General features: G+C 37.8%; 1 long non-coding RNA gene across 1 annotated transcript in view; it reads right to left on the bottom strand.

The window, feature by feature from the left end:
- Positions 1-3889: 3889 nt before the first annotated feature.
- LOC126828901 (uncharacterized) overlaps positions 3890-15195 on the bottom strand; it is a 43850-nt gene continuing 32544 nt past the window's right edge. The window contains exon 2 of the long non-coding RNA XR_007683283.2: positions 3890-6093. This is a non-coding gene — a long non-coding RNA (uncharacterized LOC126828901). The remainder of the gene's footprint in view (positions 6094-15195) is intronic.

Genomic DNA, 15195 nt, shown 5'->3' with positions numbered 1-15195 from the left:
AGGCTTTAACGTCCTACTGTTCTACTCCGACTGGGCTAATGTAATGAAGACGGGCATACGCCATACAGTGTGCTATGAGGGAAATTTTGCCCGGACAGCTTCACCACGGCCTATTCCAACTGTCAAGGGATCTTTTACGTGCACGCCAATGTTTTTTAATCGGGACCTCGTTTTTCGTCCCATCCTCCGTCCTGCATCACTGACAAGGAGGAACCACGTCGGAAAATCTGGGTGAATTTTCTCGCCCAATGCAGGGATCGAACACCCGTCCTCCAGGCTAGCGAGCCAGCGTCTTATCCACTTAGCTACCGTGAACCCCCAGTGCGGAATGGATCTTTAGGGTGTGTTTAGATATATCCAAATATGTACGACACAAACCAAACACAGTAGTCTCGGTTATTATAGTAATATACATCATCCAGACTCTTAGATATTATTTCCAAAACATTAAAGAGGCATTATGGGAAATTAGATAAATAGTTGACTCTTCTTACTATAAGAGTTAAAAATAGATCATGCAAATAGAATATGTTGAAAATTTCAGTCAAATTGCTCCACTTTGACCCGAGGTATTAGGTTTTGGATTTTAAGTCTATAGCCTCGATCATCAGTCTCAATTATCCACTTTTGGATTAAATCATCAATGAGATCGGATTCAAATCCAGTGAAAATCCGACACATAAGATGACATCGAGAGTTGTTTATGATCTGGATAAGTTAATTAATGTGTTTAATTAATAGTTTAGATAATATTTCAGGCCTAAAGACAGACCTGCAATAGGCAGATTTAGCTCTTGCATAATGTATGTTTAACTCTCTGGTGTGTGTGGGGGGGGGGGGGGGCGAATGGTTAGCGCGTAGGCGCTGTATCATAAGGTCGGTCATTGAGTCAACTGGTGTGGTTTGGATTCCCTGGTTGTACGTGACAAGGAGTAGGTCGCCTGTCCAACCTCGTGGGTTTTCTCCGGGTCATCCGATTTCATCCCACTGCTAAAGACCCTACGCACAAGCGAATTATTGAAATAAAGATTGAACCATATGTTAATCCCGAAATGATCTAGTTTGTGTCGATTGAACGTAAAAAACTCTCTCTCTCTCTCTCTCTCTCTCTCTCGGAAGACACATTTGGAATACAAGTATAATGATCGAATCACGCAATACTAACCTTAAAAATAAGAAATAACAGCAATCTCATGTTACTCCGTAGGGAGTTACGACATGCCGTTTTCTTTTAATTAAATTGCGAAATTCCTTGTAATATGAAACCCCAAACTCCTCATAGTCTTGCATCTCCAATATTATATATTCCTCATTCGTCTATAAATCGTGGAATTTGATGTAATTTGGAACTAATTTAACCCAGTTAGATGGAATAAATGTATCCATTAATTAATAAGCCCAAACTGAAGGTGTTTAAATTTCAATATCTTGGGACATCGGCATAGCGTTGTTGAGTTCATGGCGTAGATAGGGTCGCATGTCTAACCCCGTGGGTCTCTCTCTCTCACTCTCTCTCATGGCATATATGTCATGCTATATAAATATTTAAACAACTAAAGCATCTTTCTCATTAACCTGTTACTTTTTTGCATAAAACACTTCTTGGGTGGTGGGGGGGATTATGAAAAAGCAGTTATGGATGGCGGTACCCTTGTTTTACATACGTCTAGTCCTTCGGATGGGACGAAAACTTGGGGTCCCGTGTACATGTTGGCGTGCACGTAAAGCAAACCTTGACACGTTTAATACAATTGCTGTCCGGGTCAAATTTTCATCGTAGCACACTGTATGGCGTATGTTCGTCTTCATTAGTCGTGTTGGAGCAGAAAAGTAGGACGTTAAACCCCATTTCATTCAGTCATTTCATATAATGGCTGTTGCATCTCTGTATTATCAAAGAGACTAAACGCAGATCAGCACATTCATGGCCGTATATGTTGCCGTTAATCTTGTCCGTCCGTCCGTCCGTCTGCAGTTATTGTTAACACTAAAAAAAAAATGAAATAGGGTTTAACGTTCTACTTGGCTAATGAAGACGAGCATACGTCATATAGTGTGCTATACGAGGAAATTTAACCCGGACAGCGGCACTACGACATACTCTTATATCGAATTCCAACTTTTAAGGTTCTTTTACGTGCACGCCAATGTGTACATGGGACTATCCGTTGTCCCTTTCCAGACCTCCGTCCTGCAACACTGAAAGGGGGACCACGGTGGAAATAGCCGATAAACTTTCTCGGCCAACACGGGGCCTCCAGGTTAGCGAGCCAACGTCTTACTCACTGAACCACCGCGGCTCCCAGTACCCACACTTAAGAATCTATATCATTTGTGTAGACTGCCTGCCTATATACGAGTAAATCGTGGAATAATTTCAGACGTTGACTTGCGGGGTTATGCCCCTTTGTAACGAAACATGTGAACATTTGGTGAGCGAGTTATCATCCGACCCTTCTTAACTTAAATAGCGGCCCGTCATTAGGAAAAGGTCGATGTTACACCATGGTTATTTATTGCTTCTGGTCTGACGCCATCTAATGTCAGATCTGATACGTGATTCGACAAAGAAATTGAGCAATAGAGACAGGGCTTCGTCAACCATTAAAATACTTACGACAGTTCTACGGAAGGCAATTATAGAATTTTAATCGGAGCTATGTTTCCGCCATGATTCTGTTGTCGTTATCAATCGAGATATTGATACAACCAGAAAAAAAAACCTAGTTCAACAAAGGAATTGGAAGCGCTGATCGTCGTTTTGAGGGATACTTGCAAACTACGACATTGTGGAAGATGATCTTTGAAAGGAATATTGGTCAATCTGATTAAAATACAGATCTATATTTCGTTTCGTTTTTTTTTTTATACTTTCGATGGCCTCTACTACATGATGATCTGACCAGTTGTAGTGGGACGTCGCGTCACGGGTCATATGAGCGTTGATGTATCTAGTAGAATACCCAAAGTTTCGTGCATCACACGCCAAGAACTTGCTTCAACAGACCATTTCATTGGCTAATCCCTCACATCAACCACAACGCGTGTTATATAACAACTCTTCTAGATTCTAGTATAGTAAAGACAAGTAAAACGAAATTTTGAACTATAGAAAACGAAACGAAATAGGATATGTGTTTTAATCAGATTGGAATATCGGTCCAAACATAATTCAATTCCGTTCAGTATTTCCAGATGGTTAATTGAGAATATCACAAGCAACATTCCGTATCCCCTGCTGACGACATAAACATAATTCGGTGCCTCCAAGGTACTGCATCCTCTGAGTGCAGGGTAATGGACCTGTTTTTGAATAGCTTAAATCCAAGTCAGGGGGATAATCTGCTGTTAGATACTATTTGGGTATATTTATATTGTGTTCAATTTAAACACATGCTTTAATGGAGAGAGAAAGAGAGAAGGGGTTTAACGTCCACTCGACACAAACTAGGTCATTTCGGGACTAACATATGGTTTAATTTTATTTCAATAATTCGCTTGCGCGTAGGGGTCTTTAGCAGTAGGAGGAAACCGGAGGACCCGGAGAAAACCCACGAGGTTGGACAGGCGACCCTACTCCTTGCCACGTACATGCTTTAATGGATTAAGCAGTGAAAAATTACATATGGTCTGAAAAATGCACATGTTGATTAGCTGCTTTAAGCTACAGAACCACATAGTAAATATGTAACAATATGTGGTAAATATGTAACACCACGTGGTAAATATGTAACACCACGTGGTAAATATGTAACACCACGTGGTTGATATGTAACAACAACGCGTGGTTAATATGTCACAACAACACGTGGTAAATATGTAACAACAGCAACAACACGTGGTTGATATATAACAACAACGCGTGGTTAATTTGTAACTACAACAATACAAAGATACTAGCTATTTATTATCATTACAGAAAAAGCTGAGAAAACATTATTAACAGTTGCCATTTAAATATCTACAAAATTTTCTGGTATTCTCGATCTATATGCCTGGTCTGTATGCCTGGTCTGTAGGGGGTCGCGACATTTAACATGTCCTGATAGGTACCAGGTATACAACACCGTGAACCCTAGACATTACAATATTCCAGGTAAATATCGGATTTGTCAAATGTAACTTGTTGTCAAGAAAACATGACCATCACGGAATTTTAAGGTAATCACACGAGACTATGAATTTCTCTAAGCTCGATCTAACCAAATTGTATTAAATTACGTCCCTGAAAGAAGAAATTAAGTTCCATTGTTTGTCAAAAATGTATCTTTTCGAAAAAAAGACGCGGGCATATACACCAGAGCTATGAAAACCACTGCGGTATTGCGGTCCGAATCAGATTTTTAAACATCAAGGACCGATAACTCACCGACCTCTATTAATATATAGGCGACAGACCACCATCAGTTTCCACATTCACTTCAATGTTAATTTTGTCTCTTTGCCCGGCTCCATCTTTGCTCAAATTTTCGCTGGGCTGAATGCTTTTCACTACAGACAGAGAATCTAATAGACGAACTACAATTTGTGGGTACCGAGAAGGTTAAATTTAATCGGTGGTCTGCCTCCTTATTCGGAATACGTGAATAATACAGATAAAGAGAGATGTTATAAATCTCATGAATTTGAGGTATACTTATATAGAGAGGGGTTTATTAGACCAACAAGCTTTACTTCAAGACTCAGTGATCGGTATTATAAGGACATAATTTGCTTGACTTCAAGACCCAGCGATCGATATATTGAGGACATAAATTGCTTAACTTTAAAACGGGCAAATGATCTTGAGCGTTAGTCATTTAAAACAACCATATTATAGCGCTGTCCTTTAAAACAACCATATTGTAGAGATGATCGTTTAAAACAACTGTATTGTGGCGTTTGTCCTTAAAAAAAACAGCATTGTGGCGATGTCCTTTAAAACAACTGAATTGTGGCGTTGTCCTTTACAACAACTGTATTGTGGCGAGGGTCCTTTAAAACAACCGCATTGTGGCGTTGTCCTTTAAAACAACTGTATTGTGGCGATTCTCTTTATCTCTATCCCTAACCTGTGTATCAAGTCGGGGCTAATGTTTTGATTTGGGAAATATTTCTTTATGTGACCATTTTTTTTTTAAAAAAAGACCAAAAAAAAAAAATAAATAAAAGGGCATTATGACATAATAATCAACATGTCATCCGAACGTGGTTTTAAATACCAGAACTGGAAAATAAAGTTTTGAGCGAAGTCAATAATTTTAATAACTACTCAATTTATAGCGACCACAGTGTGTTTTATTTATTGAATTCAGTTACGATACGGTTCGTCATTGCTCTCTGAAGTAAATGAAGTAATCAATAGCGACTGTTTCTTCAAAATACATAATATCAGGGATGGACTGGGAAAGAGCCTGCGAGTATGGCATGCTCCGGGGCCTCTAAAGAAATTAATGGCCTCGCGTAATTTGGGGGCTTTTTGGTCTTAAAGCTCATCGGAAAAGTTTTATAAATCGTTTAAATAATGCAAGTAATTATGTCAACTTATCCTTGCATTATTTAAAAGATTTATGAAGTTTTTCTGGTGAGCTATAATTTTACGTTTTTGTTGATGAATTGGTAAGATTGCCACACGCTAAGGTTTGATACTCAGGATATACCCTAGAAAGATTCATTTACAGTCTAATTAAAAAACATTTTCGAGCCGAGGGATAGTGATCCACTGCCCCCGCCTCACGGCGCCAGACCCCTGCATGATATATAGTTGTGCTGGTAATAAAATTAAGTGGATAAAAAGTGATTTTAAAATTAGTAAAAGTCTGATTGATATTGTACTGTTCATAGATAGTGTACTGTTCATAGATATGTTTTGTAATTGCAGCATTTGAATCCACAAAAAATCGAAGTTGGCCATTTTGGTTACACGATCAACCACGTGACACCTTATTAGTAACACGTGACCACTGACCAATAACACTGTCGTTGCCTCTTTTTCACTTTCACTGTCTGTTCCACGTCATCCAAATACGAATCTGAATTTCGAAGACCTTTTAAAATTGTCACCATCAACTTTGTTCTTAACCAATTTTGGTAATCTTCCTTTGGAAAAATTTCCTGAAAATATCATTAAATAAGAGAAGTGATTATTTGACCAGTGTACCACAAAATATAAATAATTGTAGCGGTTATTATTAATGCAGTGCAACAGATCTGCCACCTAAAGTTAGGTTCCCACTATCACGATTCATGCTACGATTGAAATCGTGGTTCTAATCGTAGAGTAATCGTGGTGATCCTATCACGATTCGCGCTACGATTGAAATCGTGGTTCTAATCGTGGAGTAATCGTGGTGATCCTGTCAGGTCGTAATCATACTATTGAGGTCAATCGTAGCAATCGTAACGTATCCGAACGTATCTGCACGTACCAGATCGTGGACTCAATAGGGTTAATCCTATCGTAACGCATCGCACGATAGTGGGAACCTAGCATTTAGGCCTATACACACCAAAAGGTCTGCGCCCAAATGGGTTCTTTCAATGGTTTTCCATCAACCACCGCTATAAATTATTAAAAACGTCGCCGACGTTTATTCGGTTAAATAGATGCTAGTGGCAGAAACTATTAGGCTTGATAAATCTGTTTTCAGAGGACATTGTTAAACGAGGACTGTCAAGTGAAGCGTGTATTCATCAGTGACGCTTAACCCAGGTCCCACGTGAGTTCTTGTCGGAAGCAGCAGTTTAATTCCTGATTTTCCTTATAGCTGTGAATACTGATGTTACATATACACACCAGTAAACTATTATTTTCCAGTCTTAAGTTCCTCGTCGGACTAAAATCACCCCCTTAGATTTGAAATGTCTTCTTTGGGAGCCAAATGTATCCCGTTTGTCGGGTTAGAGAATTCCCGTGCTCGGACATACCGTCTTCATTACGGTGTGGGTTGGAGAATTCCCGTGCTCGGACATACCGTCTTCATTACGGTGTGCGTTAAGTTTGTTTCCCGGAACGATTGTCGCAGACGAGAAATCCGGCTGTAACCTGCTGTAACGGGCAAATAATCCTCATAAATGAGTATGAACATTTATATTTCCTTAGATGGTGCGTAAGCCTGGTAACGTAGAACATTTTAAACCAGTTCCATTAGTTAGACATCAAGAGTGAACATACCGAAAACCATGTTTAATTATTAACAGTTCAGAAGTTGTTAAATCCAGCTCTGGATCGAGAGTCTACAGAGTTGTCTATATTCAGGCCGTTTGGGGAGATGTGACCGATTCGGTAAAAATGACACATGCACCAGGCCGTGATGGACACCGCAATGGTTAGTGTTATGGGAATAACAAACCACCAAATACGACATATTCGTATGGAAATGTCCCAGATTCAATCCCCCTTTAAATCCAGGGTTTTTTAAATAAATAAATCTGAATATACATGTACATTTCGAAGGGTTTATTATAATATTCGTCCAAAATTAAGGTTTCATTAGCATACATAAAATTATAAGGTTCAAAACGACATATTCGTGTGGAAATGCACCCGACCCCCCCCCCCCTTCATATTCCGTCCCCCCCCCCTTCATATTCCGCCCCATCTCCTCGATCTACATTTAAATAAAATGAAATGAAATGGGGTTTAACGTCCTACTGTTTTGCTCCTAAACTGGGCTAATGAAGACGGGCATACCCCATACAGTGTGCTATGAGGGAAATTTTGCCCGGGCAGCGGCGCTACGGCCTACTCTTATATCGAATTCCAACTGCCAAGGGGTCTTTTACGTGCACGCCAATTTGTACACGGGACCTCGGTTTTTCGTCCCATCCGAACGACTAGACAGCTGTCCTTGTCAGGCCCTCCGTCCTGCATCACTGACAAGGGGAAACCACGCCTGAAAATCTGGATAAACTTTCTCGGCCAATGCAGGGAACGAACGCCCGACCTCCAGGCTAACGAGCCAGCGTCTTACCCACTTAGCCACGTGATCCCCCAATCTACCTTTAAACAGGACTGAATGAGCTCTACAATAATTATATATGATGTTGGGTATATTCTCCCTTATAATCTTCCAATATTTGAACTATTTCAGCAATTACATCATGGGCATTTTTTTAAGCGTAATATCTCAATGATACCAGTTTGAAAATGCCAAAATAATTTTCAAGATGTTTGTGTAACAACATCATCTCAACTGACAATATAATATAGATAATATTGACCTTTAAATTATTACCATCCGATAAAAAATAAACATTGTCCAATATTCTACAAGCGTCAAAAACATTTGCTTTTTCATTAATCATTTGTTTAAACAAGACAATACTTCAAAACCGCTTTTCATCAAGAAAGGTAACAATTGTGTTTTGCTTTTCCCAAGACAAACACTTTGTGAAAGAAATAAAACCATGACTATACGTTTTTAATAGAAAATATTAGTGTCTATCTCCGTGTACAAATTAGTGCTAATAAGCAAGTAATAAATGTCAGGGTATTTGAAAGTTGAAACGAATTTAGCGCTGTATAGCTAGTCTAAAGTTTTATCTAAAGCGACAGATGGGTTGGAATTAAAACGTACAATAAAGATCACGTGATTCCATTAGCTGCACTATTCGAGCGTTGTATGAGAGGTGTGGAGCAGCATAGTTGGATAGTTTTAATTGGTATCTTTAGACTGTCGTTAAGGAAATCAGTTAAATCATCGGTCGGGGCAATTATCCCAATTTATATATTTCATCTTAAAGACGCATTGTATCAGATCTAGAGAAAGAGTTGATCGTTCTTGCTCTGTAACCTGACAAGGACAGTTGTCTAGTCGTTCGGATAGGAAGAAAAACCGAGGTCCCCTGTACACATTGGCGTGCACGTAAAAGATCCCTTGGCAGTTGGAATTCGATATAAGAGTAGGCCGTAGCGCCGCTGCCCGGGCAAAATGTCCCTCATAGTACACTGTATGGCGTATGCCCGATTTCATTAGCCCAGTTCAGTTTTTCGTCCCATCCCAACGACTAGACAGCTGTCCTTGTCAGACCTTGTCTAATCCACTCACTATTTAAGCCATCCAATGTCCTTGAGGGTTGATTACGGGCTTAAATGTCTATATAATAATTCATAAAATATTAGAAGCCAGATATAGACAAATTTAGCTCTCGCATGAACCCTCTTTAAGTCCAATGTCCTCATTGTGCATTGTCTTCAATCGTATTAAATGCAGATTTCTGTGGTTGTTATGAAGGGTGACCTCAACCTCCTCAAAGGAGACTGTGGTCTGATAAGGGTCTCTTTGGGACATAAAGGCCACCAAGTTACATTTTAGATGCATTTAGCACTGCTGTAAAAAATGGTATTTACGAATCTCTGGTGTATGCAATAGTGTCTCTGTTTCCCCCTCACTGACAATATTCGTAAGGCACAGATTATCCTTTCTATACATCATAATTAAGAGAGAAATGGGGTTTAACGTCCACTCGACAAAAAACTAGGTCTAACACATGGTTCAAATTTATTTTAATAATTTGCTTGCGCTTAGGGATCTTTAGCAGTGGGAGGAAACCGGGGGACCCGGAGAAAACCCTCGAGGTTGGACCGGGAGAAAACCCACGAGGTTCGACAGGCGACCAACTCCTTGTCACGTACAACCGGGGAATCGAAACCACGCCAGTTGACTCAATGACAGGCCTTATGATGCAGCGCGCACGCCCTTACCACTCGGCCATCCACCCCTCCCATCATAATTAAGGCAGTGTGTAATAATAAAAGCAAAGATTGCCATGACGATTTCCAAAAATTTTGAAAAAAAAGGATTAACGGTCTTCTTTTGTATATTCAAAACTTTACAAAGATTATGAAAATCCTTTCGCTTATTTCCACTCTTGTCGGATATCAGTAGGAATTTTTTTTCAATATTTTAATTATCCATAATTTTGTCAATTTTTAAGGAAATCATTTTAGATTTTGGATATTGTGTGCAGCGCCGGACTGTGACTATCTATATATTTCATTGTCAGGCACTTTTTATAAGAGTTTTGGCGATATTGACAAAAAAAACCCACTCTTTTCGGTTATTAGTAGGAACCCCAATAGAAATACTAAGCAAATGGATGCACGTATTTCTCCAGGGTTTTTGAAATAAATAAATCTAAATATACATTTCCAGGGATTGCTTATAATATTTGCTATTCGTCCAAAATTAAGTTTTTATTAGCATAAATAAAATTAAGGTTATATTAGCATACATAAAATTAAGGTTTTGTTAGCATACATAAAATTAAGGTTCTATTAGCATACATACAATTAAGGCTTTTAGCATACATAAAATTAAGTATTTTTTGGCATACATAAAATTAAGGGTTTTTTAGCATACATAAAATTAAGGTTTTATTAGCATAAAATTAAGGTTCTATTAGCATACATAAAATTAAGGTTTTATTAGCAAACATAAAATTAAGGTAAATTAAGGTTTTATTAAAATACATAAAATTAAGGTTCTATTAGCATACACACAATTAAGGCTTTTAGAATACATAAAATTAAGGTTTTTTTGGCATACAGAAAATTAAGGGTTTTTTTTAGCATACATAAAATTAAGGTTTTATTAGCATAAAATTAAGGTTCTTTTAGCATACATAAAATTAAGGTTTTATTAGCATACATAAAATTAAGGTAAATTAAGGTTTTATTAAAATACATAATATTAAGGATTTGTTAGCATGAAGGTTTTATTAGCATTTTAGACCGGGAACTAGATGTATTTGTTAACAACCATGTATCGGTAATATTAGTAGTAGATTTCAGCAAGATGATTTCTTTTTTTTTTTTTTAAAACCTACTGAAGCAAATGGATGCACGTATTTCTCCAGGGTTTTTGAAATAAATAAATCTAAATATACATTTCCAGGGATTGCTTATAATATTTGCTATTCGTCCAAAATTAAGTTTTTATTAGCATAAATAAAATTAAGGTTATATTAGCATACATAAAATTAAGGTTTTGTTAGCATACATAAAATTAAGGTTCTATTAGCATACATACAATTAAGGCTTTTAGCATACATAAAATTAAGTTTTTTTTGGCATACATAAAATTAAGGGTTTTTTAGCATACATAAAATTAAGGTTTTATTAGCATAAAATTAAGGTTCTATTAGCATACATAAAATTAAGGTTTTATTAGCAAACATAAAATTAAGGTAAATTAAGGTTTTATTAAAATACATAAAATTAAGGTTCTATTAGCAATTAAGGCTTTTAGAATACATAAAATTAAGGTTTTTTTGGCATACAGAAAATTAAGGGGTTTTTTTAGCATACATAAAATTAAGGTTTTATTAGCATAAAATTAAGGTTCTTTTAGCATACATAAAATTAAGGTTTTATTAGCATACATAAAATTAAGGTAAATTAAGGTTTTATTAAAATACATAATATTAAGGATTTGTTAGCATGAGGGTTTTATTAGCATTTTAGACCGGGAACTAGATGTATTTGTTAACAACCATGTATCGGTAATATTAGTAGTAGATTTCAGCAAAATGATTTCTTTTTTCTTTTTCTTTAAAACCTACTGAAGGTTCATCAATGTATATTACACGAAATAAAAACAAGATGTTATATTGAATTCAACTGTAATTATTGTGTACAGTAACGCATTATCTTTCTTCATTTAAAAAATAAAAACAGAAATTAGAAATCGTTCTACGTTGGCGGTATAATTTGACATCAGAAAAAAACATAACGGAACCATGATTATCATGATACGGTTGTGAAAAAAAACACGCGTGGATCATGTCTCTAGTTTACGGAGGAAGTACGAGTAGGATAGTGTGCTTTTATTGAATTCTGGACATCATACTGACAATTCACTATTTTCTAATCAGCGATTTGTAAGAAATAAATAGTTGATTTCGTCCCCATTGCGATGTGAGTTAACACATGTGTAATGCAACCTAAACCAATCTGATTAAAACACAGATCCTATTTCGTTTTGATTTTATAGTTCAAAATATCGTTTTACTTGTCTTTACTACACTAGGATCTGGAAGAGTTGTTATAATTGACGTTTCTAGATGGTGTGAGGGATTAGCCGATGAAACGGTCTGTTACGCGAGCTTTAGGCGTGTTTTGCACGGAACTATGGATAATCCACTAGTAACCACAATGCTGATAGGTTAATAAAATGTCTGACGTCATAGGGTCAATGACTAGATGCTGTTTACCTGACCGGGGAGCCACGGTGCCTAAGTGGGTAAGACGCTGGCTCGCTAGCCTGGAGGTCGGGTGTTCGATCCCTGCATTGGCCGAGAAAGTTCATCTGGATTTTCCGACGTGGTTTCCCCTTGTCAGTGGTGTAGGACAGGGGAACTGACGAGGACAGCTGTCTTACTAGTCCTTCGGATGAGACGAAAAACCGAGGTCCCGTGTATACATTGGAATGCACGTAAAAGATCCCTTGGCAGTTGGAATTCGATATAAGAGTAGGCGATAACTCGTGTTTTCCTTTTGCGTTCGTCACTTCCGATTGTTGAAACATTGATTCCACATCTATCGTAGCAATGATCTCTGTGATAAAATATTATTTGGAACGTGTTTAACCAGTTCTATCACTAATGATAATGACTGGCACCAATATTGTCCTTTAAAGGATATTAAAAAAAAATACTGAGTGGTTAGTGGGACACTATGACTCCGTTAAAAATGCCGATCCCCACAATATTCACAAGTCAATTTCCAACGAATATAAATAATAAACTGAAATTAGGTAGAAAACTGCCGGCGATATCACTTCGGTGGAGGCGGACGTTAAACAGAGCTATAACATCCAATAACACATTGTACAGTAGATATCGCTCTAATGATAACTTTCATTCATATTCATGAATTTAATTAGTCATTTAAAAAGGATGGAAAGGGTCGGTGATAAATAAAATCTTCTATTCGTCAAAAAAGATTCGTTGGCGATTCTCTATTTCACTCCCATAGGTAGAAAACTATATATAATTTGTTTAGAGAGAGGTTCAACTGGTCAGTGATTGTCCTGTGTACTCCATACCCAGACGAACCATCGTCTAAATATAAATCAATCAACGGCCAATCTGCAATTTAATTAGCCAGCTAGTTAGCCCCATAATGAAATAAATTAGCTGGGAAATTCAGGTTAAATGAAATCCGCTTGAATAAACGAAAGAATCAATTGAGAGTTTTCTAACCCGGGTACACGTCTTAAGTGGTCTTTGGTTAAATTTCCGCCTGTTTGTAACCTTAATAACACACGATGCCACAGAGTGACAGAATTCGATGACCAACGGTCAGTTGGTCAGACAAAGGTGTTGTTACTGGCCTAATAGTGTTAGTAAAATAAAAGCTAGCCAATGAATGACTTCCACGTTTATTAAGTCGTATTGTCATTCCTTTGGAATTTCGTAAATGTCGTCATTAAGAGAGAGAGAGAGAGAGAGAGGGAGAGAGAAGAGAGAGTTCAACGTCCACTCGACACAAAATAGGTCATTTCGGGACTAACACATGGTTCAGTTTTATTCCAATAATTCGTTTGCGCATAGGGGTCTTTAGCAGTGGGAGGAAACCGGAGGACCCGGAGAAAACCCACGAGGTTGAACAAGCGATTCTACTCCTTGTCACGTACAACCGGGGAATCAAAACCACGCCAGTTGAGTGATTGACAAACCTTATGATTCAACGCTCTCGCGCTAACCATTCAGCCATCCAACCCCCGCTTAATATTAAAATGAATACAAGATAATGTTTATTAGTTTTTGGGTGGCACCATGGGAACGTTTACAGGCGGAACTACAATATCAAATCTCCATTTTCTGAAGAAGCGACCTGGTTCATCCACTCGGCAAACCTCAGCAGATTCCAGTATCCTACATCTAGCCTCGGCTGAAGACGAAGTCCGCCATTGTTATTACTTTAAGTTCCCGGATTACCATCGGCGTTGCCCATGACGACGCCTTTGAAGACTGTTTTATCATACATATATTTCAAAGTCGGAAGAAGTTTTTCTTTCAAGTTTATCCTATTTTCTCCAAACAATGACAACTTAATTTGCACTGAAAATTCTACACACGCTTCGAACGACACAATTTTGATAACTTCTTTTTAACAGCGGCAATTTTTCCTAATAAGTAAACCGGTGCCGCATCGCAATTCTATAGGTGTAGGTACATATCACTGTCATACAGCCGAGGCTAGATGAGGAGTTACGGAATCTGCCGAGGTTTGCCGACTGCTGGTTCATCGTTATTTATAGAATTTGTTCAAGTGTTTTTGTAATCTTCCGACCCAGATACCAATGAATCTTAACTCGCGTCTTTAATTGCTGTAACATTTAATAAATAATATTAAAATACAGATGTGACGTCACCCTTTGATGTTGGCGTACCATTATTTCAAATAATCGCACGGGCAATGTGCCAATCGTACATTATTTATACTAGTGAAATATGTGAAATATATATGTATTTCACTGTAAAAGCACGTGCGGAGTGTCTGTATTTTAAGTCGTTTAATGGTCTCGAGCTTAAGACATTGCGTAATATATTGTAAAAACACTCGGGCCTACGGCCCTCTTGTTGTTACAATACATTACTTAATGTCTCGCTCTCGACCATTAAACAATACATAGTGCACTTTTAAGACATTGCGTAATATAATGTAAACACACTCGGGCATACGGCCCTGTTGTATTTACAATATATTACTTAATGTCTCGCTCTCGACCATTAAACAATGCATAGTGCACTTTTAACGCGCTAAACTCCATACACTAAGTATATGTTTATAGCGCTACAAAAAGTCTTATGACATTATGGTTTATGTGCTATAACAGTTTTCATGTCTCATAGTATTCTTTAAAGAAAGAGAGGAATGTGGTTTAACGTCCACTCGACACAAACTAGGTCATTTCGGCGACCCTACTCCTTGTCATGTACCACCGGGGAATGGAAGCCACGCCAGTTGACTCAATGACAGACCTTATGATACCATTAGGCCATCCAAGTCTGCTATTTTAAAGGGACTATTCCGATTTGAACAGAGTCTTAAATATAAATGTCCGAGTACATATGAAATTTAAGCGCCAAAATATAAAGGAGTTGTGTATCTACCTTGTCTCAAAATTTCAGTTCAAAATATTGAGTCGTTTGGACTACTTATCCGGACACGTAACCCTTTTAAGATTTCGGGTCAATTTTTTCGTT

This window comes from Patella vulgata, chromosome 7, assembly GCF_932274485.2.
Source record: "Patella vulgata chromosome 7, xgPatVulg1.2, whole genome shotgun sequence".
In the NCBI taxonomy this organism is placed as follows: Eukaryota; Metazoa; Mollusca; class Gastropoda; family Patellidae; genus Patella; species Patella vulgata.
Note: the sequence above shows the minus strand (reverse complement) of the source record. Positions and strands in the feature narration are given on the sequence as shown.